General features: G+C 37.9%; 1 protein-coding gene across 4 annotated transcripts in view; it reads right to left on the bottom strand.

The window, feature by feature from the left end:
* LOC135476125 (glutamate receptor ionotropic, kainate 2-like) overlaps nucleotides 1-2,660 on the bottom strand; it is an 82,947-nt gene extending 80,287 nt beyond the window's left edge. For all 4 annotated transcript variants that reach the window (XM_064756061.1, XM_064756053.1, XM_064756045.1 and 1 more), the window contains exon 1: nucleotides 2,338-2,660. The gene's annotated coding sequence lies outside the window, so the exon portion shown is untranslated. The remainder of the gene's footprint in view (nucleotides 1-2,337) is intronic.
* Nucleotides 2,661-13,839: the final 11,179 nt, after the last annotated feature.

Raw genomic sequence — 13,839 nt, forward strand, 5'->3', positions numbered from 1 at the left:
TACAAGATCGTACGGTAGATATACGAACTGTATCATTACCTCTAATGTACACATTATTGTAAAGTAATGATGTCTTTACACATTTGTGCATTGGTCTAGATTTTTACAACTTTAAAAAGACTTGTATATAGATTTAAGCGGTCGGTCTATTACTCAGATTTGAACCTGCTGAACACAAGAGAAGAAAACATAAAGTTGATGGGCCTTTGGCGTTCACTGTATACGAGTTGCCCATAAATCAGACCAAATTTGAAGCCTTTTGTTCAGATATATGAGTGACTGTAGTCCAAATTCATCTCAAGATACAATAACTGAGAGACCATGATGCGTATACACCGGTTGCTGCACGATCAGTGAACTGAGGCACAATAGAAAAATTCATTGTTGATTCTTACCATTAATGACAAAAGAGCGCACGGAACCGAAACTGAACTTCTTTGACGCTAGTATATGTACAGTAATGTACGTAAAGAAGCTACTTGGAGTTCCAAAATAAAAACTGACCTATTCATGGTCTACTGGTAAAGCTGGAAGGCGTGAAAATAAATCATGGTATCGTTAATACTGTTTTATGAGATTAAGCCAAGCCTTGGCTTAGCTGATCTATACAAAAACATTTGGCCTATATAGTCTGGGATATATTCGTGTTATAGTACCATAACATTGAGTGCTGGCTGGTATATAGAATACACATTTAGACAACATGCATTAGCGCATAATTTGACCGGATTCATCACTTATATGTTCTGAAGCCCTGAAATTGATTACTTCATTTCATACAATGAAAATTTCAAAAATAACCTAAAAATGAAAGAAAGTGCAGCAAAACATACCTTTTCTACCCTCAACTTCGCCAAAATTTCGACGTAATTCGTGTATATGTAATCATACCATAAAGATTTTGTTGGTATATGTAACTATGTATACGTAGTTGAAACCGCGCAAATTAATAAACCTGGCCAGAGCCTACGTCATCCATGTTAACTTCGCAACGTCTAATGTAACTATATGCTCTTCTTCACTCCACCATAGAACCTGACCCAGGGGTAAAAGGGAATAACTTAACATGGCCGTCTATGTGAGAAATTCTGTGCCAGAGTAAATGTTAGTCCCAGGCTTCGATCCGCGACCAGGCTTACGCGTTTCCGCAGTCATGCTTCTAAAACGTATCTACTTGTTGCATTCACTGTTTCAGTATTAGAGTGTATATACAAAACACAGCTGATTATTTCAGCCAAACTGTCGCCCATTTCGCTTCTCCCCAGGGATATAACAGATGTGGAGGTGTCGGGGTGGAGATAGGTGTGGATGCGGCGAGGAGAAGCGGGCGTGGCAGGACACGTATGGCGTACAAGTCTGACATTAATGGCCTTTAACGCCTGTAACCCACGCACTAGAAATAATCAATACCCCATAGTTAATTAAAATATTGCCCTTTACACTTTCATCATTTAAACAAACAAAAACTGTATTACCGCGTGCTTGCATACCTGTGTGTTATGTTTGTGTGATCAGACATGGTCTGTCCAAACATATTACGAAATGCATTCAAAATGTGGGATTTGTATAACATTTTACGAAAAAAATTTATATTAAGCTATCTATACATGCTATCACGTGGGCGCAGAGCCTAGGCGTAAACAGCGATATGCGACATTTGTCTGAATACCCATCAACGAAAAATGGAACGATCCTAGCGTTTGACATTTGGTTAGACTGAACCCGTGTGAACATTATACACTATTAAAGATATCACCCCCCCCCACCCGCCCCCGCCCCAACCCTCCCTATTTAATAGCCAGTGTACACATCAGCTTTAGCTTATCTTGATTTTATATGTATTTTGATTTAAACGGTCATTGATGATACTAAAATTCTGTACTACATACAATCAACAATATGTAAGTCCTTGGGTATCAATAAATTTGTCACTTTTTCAGAGAATGAGAAGCTTGTAAAATCATATAAACACCAAATTTGTTATCTGTGATCTCGTTAAATATAAACCCAAAATGACTCTGTACATTCAACATAGCCTTGGAATATGATCTATATGATATACATTGTTCGATCATTTAGCAAAGCCATGGGCGAGATCTATGAACTTGTTAGTGGAATGCTTGACCTTGTCCAGTTCAAATAGTAATACACTGTCTGAAAGTTGGTATAGATCTAACAGATATGTCTTCCTATTACAATATAATGCCATCTTAAAAATTATTCTCTCACCCAAAGTCTAAACAACTAAAATCGACCAAAATTTTACGTATACATGTGGTGTATATAGAAGGAACAGATAAGAAGGGCATTGTTACTGCTACCTGTATAGGCACCTACCTTTTCGTGTATGTCCAATACAAAACAACCACAGACTGAAGACTATCGATTTGTTCCCACGTCCAGGCGCCTCAGGGTAGGTAAACCCGTGTTGACCAACTTTTGGGTCTTGATAACAGTCTTCAAAGTCTATTTGTCCCTTTGGGGTTTTCGCATCAACACAAGAACTGCAACTCCAGTTCCGTTGTAAATTTCCAGTTTGTGCCCGTCGGCCTTTAAGAAACTGGTAGTATGTAGACACGACAGTACAGGCAGGAGCTCGGCTGATCTAACCAACAGGCGGTACAGCGCGGTTCTAAGGCGCGTGTGGACCTACACGCTGTTTTCTTTTCTTGGCACATGTGAAAAGGTGGGTTTCTCTTCGGGTACGTATATTTAGCTATCCTCCCCACACAAGGGAACCTCAAACGTTCCACGCACGGTAGGCTGCGGGTAATTGACTATTGTTGATTGCACTTCTGAGTATGGGGTGAAGCCGGCGAGGCTGGAAGAAACAATGGCCCTAATCGAGAACCTGTTGGAAAGCAAGGGAATAACATATACCCATTATTGTTTAGTAATCTACTCCAAAATATTTAACCTATATATACACAAATAGCCACCTCCCCACCCCTGCTCGGACCCCTTTATCACTGATACATCTATACTGTGACCCGTTATCAGACATCATGCACTTTACCCTACGCCCTGAAGGTTTCCCACCCCACCCCTCACAGCCCAGCCACAATATTTCGAACCAGGATACAACTAATCCTAAACTAATATCCCCTACTTGATTCTAAATCCCAGCGCTGTTATTTTTTTCTTCAGAGCTACGTGCACTCCTCCCCATAACCTAATCCCTACCAGACGTCTTCCAGTAAAAACAGTTTTCAGCTTGTTCTCATATGTTTTCAAACTTCGAGCCAAATATGAACCAAATAGAGTTCCATCTATGAACCTTTGTTTTTATGAACATGATGATATGTATTATAAAGTAGTACAGAAATCTCCTCAGGTATTTAGGGGAATGGGATGATTCGTGGAACGTCTATGTAAATGTAAAATATGTCATGCGTTTATTTATACTTGTATTCCAAACTACCCAAATGCCTCTTTTATGTTCCAGACGAAAGGCCTTTCGTGAAAGTCTGCAAGGGGAGATTTCTGGAGAGGGGTATTACGCTACAGTGAAGTCCCAGGACGGTGGTGGCTCTTTTTGGCTTCTTTGTCATCAAATAAACAAGAAAGAAACAATTACTTCTGAACAGATGGGGTTTTTTTCACTTCTTTTGAACAATGAGGTAGGATGTTGGAACCCAACTCCCCCTACATGATCCAAGTAAGACCAAGGTATCGCTAATTTAAGGCTTTTGATTTTTTCTCTCTTAGACACCGATGGAATTTTAAACAGGCACAGACAATTCTTCAATGTGACATAAACTAACAATGAACAGAGCTCAAGAACTCCCTGTTAGATCATTGTAGTACCAATAAATACGACACTGTTTTACTGGATAAGTTGCGTGGATTGCAGGATTGTAAGATTTAAGTTTAAAAGTATTAACCATATAATTATAAAACTTGACTCAACAGACCTACGTCTTTGGGAAACCAAGATACGTAAGCGCTGAGGTCTCATGAAAAACCTGCAGTTCAGTCGATTCAATGTTATATAGGTCGGATTAGAGGAGGTACAGTGTTTGCCCGTAGATTGGACATGGTCTGCACAGTACATTCATTAGTGGGATCTGCATACTCGAGCAATTCATTCGTCCGTGGCATGCATGGCAGAGGACAAAGTGAAACATAACAAGAGAAGTGAACAATTAATAATGGACAATAGTCTGAGAACTATGCCTGATAATAACTAGAATTTTCAAACTTATGTCGTCACTATCACGATATATTAGAGTATCTATCTATAGGGAGGTAGGGCCTACTCAATCCTCGACGTTTTCAGCCAATTGTTAAATACACAAGATGACGCAAAAATATATATCCTTACATGGAAATTGATGTTAGTGTGTTAAAAAGACTTTTTGCACGTGTAACGTGTTTATTTGTACATGTGTATTTCCCGTAAAAGAGGATATAACCCGTTTCAGTCGAAATGAATAGAAAGACCAAACATGGAGAGAAAGACCATTAAGGTAAAAGAAAGCTAAACTATGAAGTAAAGTTCACCATACAGACAACTGAAAACTATGCGTAAAAATATATTTTTTTATTTTTTCAGATTTATTAAAGGGTGTTAAAAGGTAATCAATTATGTGAATATTATGGTGGGCTTTATGAGCCATACTGACAGTATCTAGGAACTCTCGCGGCACCTCACTTTTTTCCTAATGTGCACCAGAAAGAAGGGATTTTTGGGAACATTATTTTAGTAATCTTTTACTCATGGTATTCCAATATTCAGTGTAATTATTAGAGTCAGAAAAAAACTTCCTCTGGCGTCAGAGTTCCTAAATTCTGATAGTATTTATTTATTTATTTTATTTTTATTTATTTATTTATTTATTTATTTATTTATTTATTTATTTATTTATTTATTTATTTATTTATTTATTTATTTATTTATTTATTTATTTGATTGGTGTTTTACGTCGTACTCAAGAACATTTCTCCTATACGACGGCGGCAGTATCCCACAGTATTATGGTGGGAGGAAACCAGGCAGAGCCCGGGGGAAACCCATGCCCATCCGCAGGTTGCTGGAAGACCTTCCCACATACAACCAGAGCTCTGATAGCGTGGTTCATAAAGCCCACTTTAAAATTCAAATATTAGAACGCATTTAACTCATTTCATAAAAATCTAAAAAAATAAATGAAAGTATATTTATATATAGTTTTAAGTGGTTTATTTAGTGAAGCCTACTTCGACTTTTAGAGCTCTTTTCCTTTAAAACTGTACCTGATAATACATATACTTTTTTTGATTGATATTGTTTTTTGAGATTGAAAAGTGGTTGTGACGTCATTGGTGACATAATCAATGTAATCCCTAAAGCCCATGTCAATTTTAATATATTCATTGCATTTAAGTGAATGAATATCAAAATCTAAAGAGGAAAACCATAGAAATTCAATGGTCTTTCTGTACTGGTGCTGTTTGCTTTCGCATTTTCTTCTTGTAGTATTTCCCTTTAAACAGAGCTCAAGTAGGTTTACTTGTGCTTACTTGCAATTCATGTAAGTGGCTGCATGGTATCTTTATGTAAGCAAGTCAGACACTCGACATAAATCTACGTTAACTGCCTTGATCCAACAAGAAGGAATACAACTGATCCACCCGGCTCAATATATGATGAATGTTAATTATATAAATGCATTATTCAATCAAATATCTGTTTCCTTAAAGGATAAGTGAAAAGCACTGTAAAATGAGTATTATCTTTTAAGGGAAACATATAAGTATATGGCAAAAGGTAAAAGATAAGTATCCATTTTTGAGGCATATTTTATATTCCTTAATAACTTCTTTATTTAATGCATTTTTCCCTCAATGGTTGGGAATATTAGGAAATGACGATGAACATCGATGAACCTAGTAGAAACGCGGGCCAACTTAGCTCCTCCCAGTTCGGGCTCTGCCCCCCCTACAAAGTTGTCTTGACACCAGTCACTGTTGACGTCACTACAGCGTGTTACTTAATTTCCGCACTGACCACTATGGAGCCTAAGGAAAACTGTAGTTAAAATCATTTCTACGCCCCAAACGACTTTTAAATATCTTAAGCCACATCACACATTTCCTTTAATGGGGGATAGCAAAGAAAAGCAATATGTATAAAATAGGATAAGAACTTTCCACTTCATCTACGAGTGGGGCAAAAGAGGCAGAAATAAACAACTAGATTAATGAAGTCAACATATTTCCTGGAGTATTCCATTGTCTCCTGAGTTTGGCCCACCTACCGTTTAAGTACTTTCAGTATATAAGTAAAGTGCACGTCTGAATAGTTTTATTTGCTTAAATTGTTTGACAACCTGAGTGATTAAGCGTCTGACTGGACATCGATGGCGGTCTGTTAAGTTATTGTAGGAAGTCTGCTATCGACAAAGCTGTCGGATGGAGGTATGTATTAATGGAGTGACAAAAATATCGCAATATGTGTAGTGTCTGACTTGATTTAATGGAGATGGTATAGTCTAGCTGGCCAAAGATCATGCTTTTCTCAAGACTCTATATCCGGTCTGATAATCCCGTAAACTTTGTCACCTCATTGACATATTCTTCTGCACGACCTCAAACTATAATCATACAAATAAAGATACCACCACTTCGTAAGTTGAGTAAGAGTGGTGTATTATATAATATATAATATATATAATGGCGTTAAGATGTGTCTAGATGTCAGTGCCATGTAGCTATCCTTTTTTTAGCAGATATTTTATCGGAAGGTTGTAATCCCGAAATTAATAAACCGACATGTCAGAAAACACACCCTTAATTCATTACACGCTTGTACGCATTAACGCACTGAGCAAAGACCGTTAAGTCGAACAACCAACGAATGATATATGAAGCCGTGTGACATTTGTCATTTGTTCACATATTGTCCTTATAAAGGTCATAAATACAAAACGAATGATTTATTTATTTATTTGATTGGTGCCTTACACCAGCATTACAATGGGAGAAAACCGGGCAGAGCCTAGGGGAAACCCACGACCATCTGCAGGTTAAATACAGAACGAATGGCATTTTATATAAGGCTACACTTTATACAGATGTGATAAGTTGCATTTTGTAAACAATATCAGTAATAACGTGAAAAAACTTCCATTCCCCCCCCCCCCCCCCGCCCCCCAAAAAACTTAATTCCTTACACTTACAGAAACGCGTTGATCTGTATGTAAAGCATTATAATATGATGTAGCTCTTGAAATATTTAACAAATAATGCATGGTCCAGCATGATATGGACTGATAGACGAAGTTGAGGTTCATACATAACTTATTTGATGCTGGGGACTAGCCATTTAATTTAGTGCTATTTTGCACAAGTTGTTTATAGGTGTTTATTTGAATGAACGAATGGTGTGCAATATAAAAGACCACATCAGATAGACAGTAAAATTAGGACAGGGGAGACAGCGTGATAACTGGAAAATTCAGAGTGCTTTGGGCAGGAGACATCTTGATTTAAACAACGAAGAGAGGTTTTATATGGAAGGAAGACACTTATCAACGCGGTGCATGTAGTGATGCAAATGACGTCATTCGGCCTAAATATAGTAAAACATATCTCCCAGCACCCAAACGGTTCTAACATGGAGAAACTAAAATGAGATGTAAAATATACTGAATTCTAACCCGCTGTTAGCTGCGGGCCGTGTGCAAATATACATATTAAATAGAGATGACATATCAAACAATATCGAGTGTGTCACGCAACACACCGGCCGGTACGTTTACCTCCCCGAGATGATTTCATACTGTTTATGTCTACAAATAAAAGAGTTTGAGTTTGTTTACTGGTTACTTTTGTGATTTATATATAGGTGAACTATCGGAATTTCCTTCAGTGATAAAAGCGTTATTTCGCAGTTTATAGATATCGCTTCTGATTTTACATTTTCCATAGTTTACACCCTGACGTCATGACGTGGAAAAAGAAACATTTATTTCATGACGTTCCGATCTGAGCTCAGCGTTATGGCGTCATAATACATGTACAGTGCAATTTTACATTCCTTCGTCACTCAACACTTAGACACGACGTCATACATACACAGCTTTGAAATATCTAGGTAAACTACAATGGAATAACCTTCCCGTTGATTGATCTAAAATGTATTAACGCTTTGGAGGAAGGGAAAGAGAAGGGCAGCAAAAAGCTGCATGAAATATGCCGTTTTAGCCTCATTTTCTTCATTTTTTGTGGGTAGAATAGACTTTAACACCTTTGTTTTGATGTTTGTTGTGTAACCCGATACCGCTGAACCTTGTTTCGTACAGAGTCAAATCTCGAGAATGCGCAATTTGACGAGAAGTGCTGGAAAATGGCAACCCACATGTGTATGCATGTTATGTATTTCTGTATGTTTTTATGATTCTATTTTATGATTCCATGCCTTGTTATTCACAAATTTACATACCTAAAGGGAGACATTTCACATAGAGCGAAACAGACACAGGAATACGTAAGACAAATGTACAGTTGAAAATTAAGGGACGGGACTTAGACCAAAGTTACACGCAGAGCATTGAATACTGCACATACCCACGTGTATAAATCGTACTAAGAAAGAGGCAACAGCCTGACAGTTTTTAGTATCCAGAGATCTAAAAACAGACTTTATAATTAAGAAAGGATTATAGTTATATAGATTTAATTAGATCAACGTAAAACAGTATTCTTCATTTCTGTAGAGTTGGTAAAGGACTAACAGATGGGAGATGGTATCTTCCAATACTAAAAAGATGTCACATGGTCCCGAGGCAAGCTACTAGAATCAAGTGTATATACGCATAAAGTATGAAAATCTGATGGAAACTGATATATGTTTCTTTTTTTTTTCTGTCTTGACAAGCAAAAGAAAGCCAAAACTCGACGCAATGTTTCCTGGTATATTTCTGTATAGGCCACCTTATCCCAGTAATCGACTTTCTTTATCACCTATCATTAGTCATAGATCATGCGCTGTTATGTATTTTACGTGACGTCACCAGTATGTCAACGTTTCGCATGGCGTTTTGTGCGTGTAGTTGTAAATCACTCTTGCTCATGGAGTGATATCATGTGAGGTAGTGTTGTCTGTATTTGTTGGGGCTTTAGAGCTTCGCAAACAGTGTGTTGTCTATCAACACGCAATTAATGCTGAAAATAAAAGTATTTTTGCCTCACTGGCAAATCTAACACGTAAAGCTAAATGGGCACCATATTTTGAATGTTTGTCTCACTTTTTCGAATTAATGGAAACACAAATGTTTACTACGAGGGCCTGGTTAAACATATAAACTGTAAGCACGTGATCTCCACGTTGTGACGTTTCCTCTGACGTAATATGAACGTAACTATACTGGCCCGTCCTATGGTAGATTTTCAGTGCAGGACAAAAACATTGAAGAATTTGTCGTACTTTTTTAAAACGAGACATTAATTGAGACTGGTATTAAAATTTAAGTTGGAATTGCATGTTTATGTATTGTTGACATTCCTCATTTCTTCATTCCCACACCGCCAATACCCCAAACCCACCTCACCCTGCCCTTAGCTCCTCTTAGCTTTGTAAAATTTTTACGCAAAGCTGGACATCACCATCATTGCTTTACCCACTGATTCATAGGACCGATGTCAAACAAGATCATCTGACATGCCCACCCAATCAGCCAATATACGAATGGAAAGATTCATATCAGCCTCGATAAACTGGAGATGAAAAATTAATAGCTAAGTTTATATGCGCACTGCCAAGATTATTGACAGGAAGGAGTTCTTTGTTCCGGCGTTGAGACATCATACACTAATAGCCTCTAATCCATACTGGGTGCATAAGCCCGTGAGGCTATTCTTGTCTCGTCGGTAAATTCGTTTGCCTTATAAGATTAAGCACGTAATATCACGTAAGGTACCGGTAATGAGGCTCTACACCATTGCTTTCTGGGTTGTGTATGCATCAGTGTAATAAACAGAACATACAAACGTTTCCATTCTTACATGCAATGGATTCCTCTCCGGCCATATTTGTCTTTATGTATTAGTTAATAAGATTAAAGACGTAACGTGCTGTAATATATAGCGCCATATCATTGCTGCCCGACCACTGTACATACAGGGTTAGATGATTATATTATGCAAAGACATGTCAATTCTCTCAAGGAATTTCTCTCCAGTCACATTTGTCTCATATATATATATATAGCTATAAGATTAAACGTGCACGTGACATACCATAGTATAGTGTGCACGTATGCTTGGGGATTGACGTCGTACTTGACCGTTTTTCAGTCATATGACGACGAGGAGTCATTAGGTGTGTACATATATTGTGTCTTCTTGTGGCAGGGGGAGTCCATGCCGCCAAAGTGCAGCCGTCACTGAAGTATCATGCCGAAGACACCAGACATGACACACCAAACCAGTCACTTTTTCCTTGCTCTACCCACTCAGTGCTGAGCGCCCAGCGAGGCAGCAACAAGTACCATTTTTAAAGTCTTTAGTATGACCCGACCCGGGTTTAATCCCGAGTCTCCCCACCAGTATATAAGCCAATATACTTTTATATATCAGTATTAATATTATATACAGAGACTTGTCAATTCTCCGAAATTAAATTCTCTGAGGCTATATTTGTCGTTCAGTGTTATCATACGATTAAACATTACATAATATCGCGGTAATCAGTCTCCATACCACTGTTGTCCAACCAGTATATGGTTTCATCATACACCTATGGCCGATGCCCACGTGATACAAAGGCATCCCATATTTTGCTGTATAGGATGGTTCGTATATGCAATTCCTCTGAAAACAGGGACTACTCTCAATATGTCCAACTCTCGCACACTTACTGTAGTCGTCCGTAGTTTCATTATTATTTCTGCCAATGCACCGAGGCCAGTGATGTGGGATGATCAATGTCCAGTGCTCGTTTTGCATGGAACATGTCCAATACCTCCATTGTAGCAAGACACGATCAGTACTTACACGGCCGCATCATGTTTTCAGTGAAACACTGTTTTAGTGCCAAAACTTCCAGTTCAGTCATCATCATGTAGACGTCTGTTTGACTTTATACTATACCACACGTTAAAACTTTGCTCGCATAACTCACGTCTCTCTGACGTGACGACACAGCGTTGGGCTTTATCAGTGTTTCGTGATGTGACCACCTTGTAATTGTGTAAGGTCGTGGGTGTTTACAATATAGGCTTTTTAAAAAATGTTTGCAATTGAAACATAAACATACTCGATCTGAAATGATTGCACTCGTTTATAGGTGAACCATTTTCGGCGCAGGTTCAAATCCCTAGCATCGTCCTCTCTATTCGAGCTCGGCTGATACAACAGGTCGACCTTAGACAACTCAAGCTGACACATCATCGCAGATCAGACACTCCTATGATAATCTCTATATATCAGAGTATAGTACAGAGATGTCTCATTTTCCCCAAATTAATTTCTTTCCGGCCACATTTGTCTTTATGTATTATTATAAGATTAAACAGGCACGTAACATGCCGTAATACTGGGGTGATTAGACTCAAATATACCATTTGTTGTCCGACCTGTACACCGTTATATCATTATACAGTACACAGACGTCTCAATTCTCTCAATGAATTCATCTCCGGTCATATTTGTCCTTATATATTATTAACTAGGGAGCGTCTCCGGAACAAGGGACGTTCCCCGGAATTGACCCATCTCTCGCTGTTACAAACTAATTAGGCGGAGTATTACCTGAACCTAATAGACCGCGGAAGACAAGGCTTTCTAAATAACATAGCGCGTCTCAGTGTGCCGTGGCCTCATGGCCATGGAAAGCTTTGCCACTCGGAAAGAGAGCTAGTGGTATTTGTAAGTCACGACGGGCTCTGTATCCAGACGCGCTCTATTATACACCCTCAGTAAGTAAGTAAACAGGGAAATCAGGTTTAACAATGTCTGATTCAATTCGGGCGGATTATGTCCCTGTAGACAAAGATGGATTAATGCACGAGGGTTTCCAATACACTTCGAGGCTTAACAAATAAGTCTTTGAAAGATGGCGGCGTTTGTAGCCAAGGCAATTTGCATATTAGTGTGTAATGTACCGTCCAGACCATCTGTAAAACTCTCACGTTATACATTAAAAGGATGCGACTGATCCGTCCTGTGATAGAGGATATCTATTCAAATATAAGTCCTTATCACACAGAAAGGCGTTTATAAGCCTTCAAAATCTTTAAAACATATAGGTAAATTAATTTTGCTATAAAAAGTGTCTGTGAATATGCCTTAAAACGGATTACAGAGTTGATGAGCTTAGGATATAATAAACAGTCACACACACACACACACACACACACACACACACACACACACACACACACACACATATATATATATATATATATATATATATATATATATATATATATATATATATATATATATATATATATATATATATATATATATATATATATATGTGTGTATATATTATTATGGGTATTATGTGTATAAACTATTAGAATTCCCGTTAACACCAAAGTACAAATCAAATATATTCTAATTAACAAACACTATTTTAACTAACAAACACTAGAAAAGCGTCAAGTCAGGTCGACATTAGTCGTGAAATAATATTTATAAAGGTAAAGATAGCTCCTTACATATAAGAGAGAAGCAGTCAACTTTTTCAACGATGTATGCAGGGATGACAGTCAATGTTTTAGGCATGACATTCAGTTAAAATTCGTCGTCCGTGAATAGCTTCGCGTCGAATGCAAACATATTATGCCCTTGATTGCAAATGTTCATAAAAAGCATAATGATGATGTAATAAACATGACTGTTTTTACAGCCCCTATTTCAGATTGTTAAAAAATTCAAAAAATCTCTTCAAGTAGCCAGAAAGCCGTAACTCTGTACCTACGTTTTCATATAGTCAAGGTTTATAGATATATACTAATAGGTTTGGAGAGTTCTTCAAATTGGTCTAGAATGGGTGTTTTTCCTAGTTTTTAATTTTCGTTCGCCAAGATTGTTATTGAATCGAGAAAAAAAAATATCAATACCAATCAAATGAGATGTCGCCACTACAACAGTTATACTCGCGGTGGCATTTGCAGTTGTGGCTTTCCTGAAGCAAACCTATGATCGCAAATCCCTTAGCTGTTTGGTTCTAAAGCGCAATGGCGGTACACGCTTCATGCAAATGCCTATACTGCTATCACGTGCTGAAAGACTTCTACCCCTTCCACTCGCTATCTCTGGCCCCAGGGGAAATAAAGACGAAGATAACTTGCGCCTAATTGACGGATTACCTAGCTAGTTTGTGATGAGTTACGTAACTACATGGCTGCTCATCCACAGTTATCATTACTTTACAGTGTACACCCATTTAGAGCATCACATCGCGATGTGCTACATCTCGCAATCCTCTCGCTACAGCCTTCAAACTTGACACGTGTGTGTAATTTTCCAAGATTATTTATGGTATTTTGAGTTAATAATCATAACACTTCTTCTTTATTTTTTGGCTGAACTGCCGATGCTGAATATTTCTAAAGTTGATTTTGCCGGTTTATATCGGAAAGGTTTGTGGGGATTAATTTATAGACTCCTGTTCCGATTTAAGTTCACCAAAGAATGCCTTCATTAAATATCCAAGAAGCGCTATGGTGAAGTAATTCTGACAAGTTAAGAGTATTCCGCGTATAATCCTCAGATTAACTGGTAAATACCAGGGCAGATATTAATTTCTGCAACTGAAATGACTGATTAATTTAAATGTCCCTTTGAAACGTCTTCTCCAATTTTGACCCAATATGCGTGGTTTAATTCAGCTTCAAGAATATCTTG

Source organism: Liolophura sinensis, chromosome 1, assembly GCF_032854445.1.
Source record: "Liolophura sinensis isolate JHLJ2023 chromosome 1, CUHK_Ljap_v2, whole genome shotgun sequence".
NCBI classification, from domain to species: Eukaryota; Metazoa; Mollusca; class Polyplacophora; order Chitonida; family Chitonidae; genus Liolophura; species Liolophura sinensis.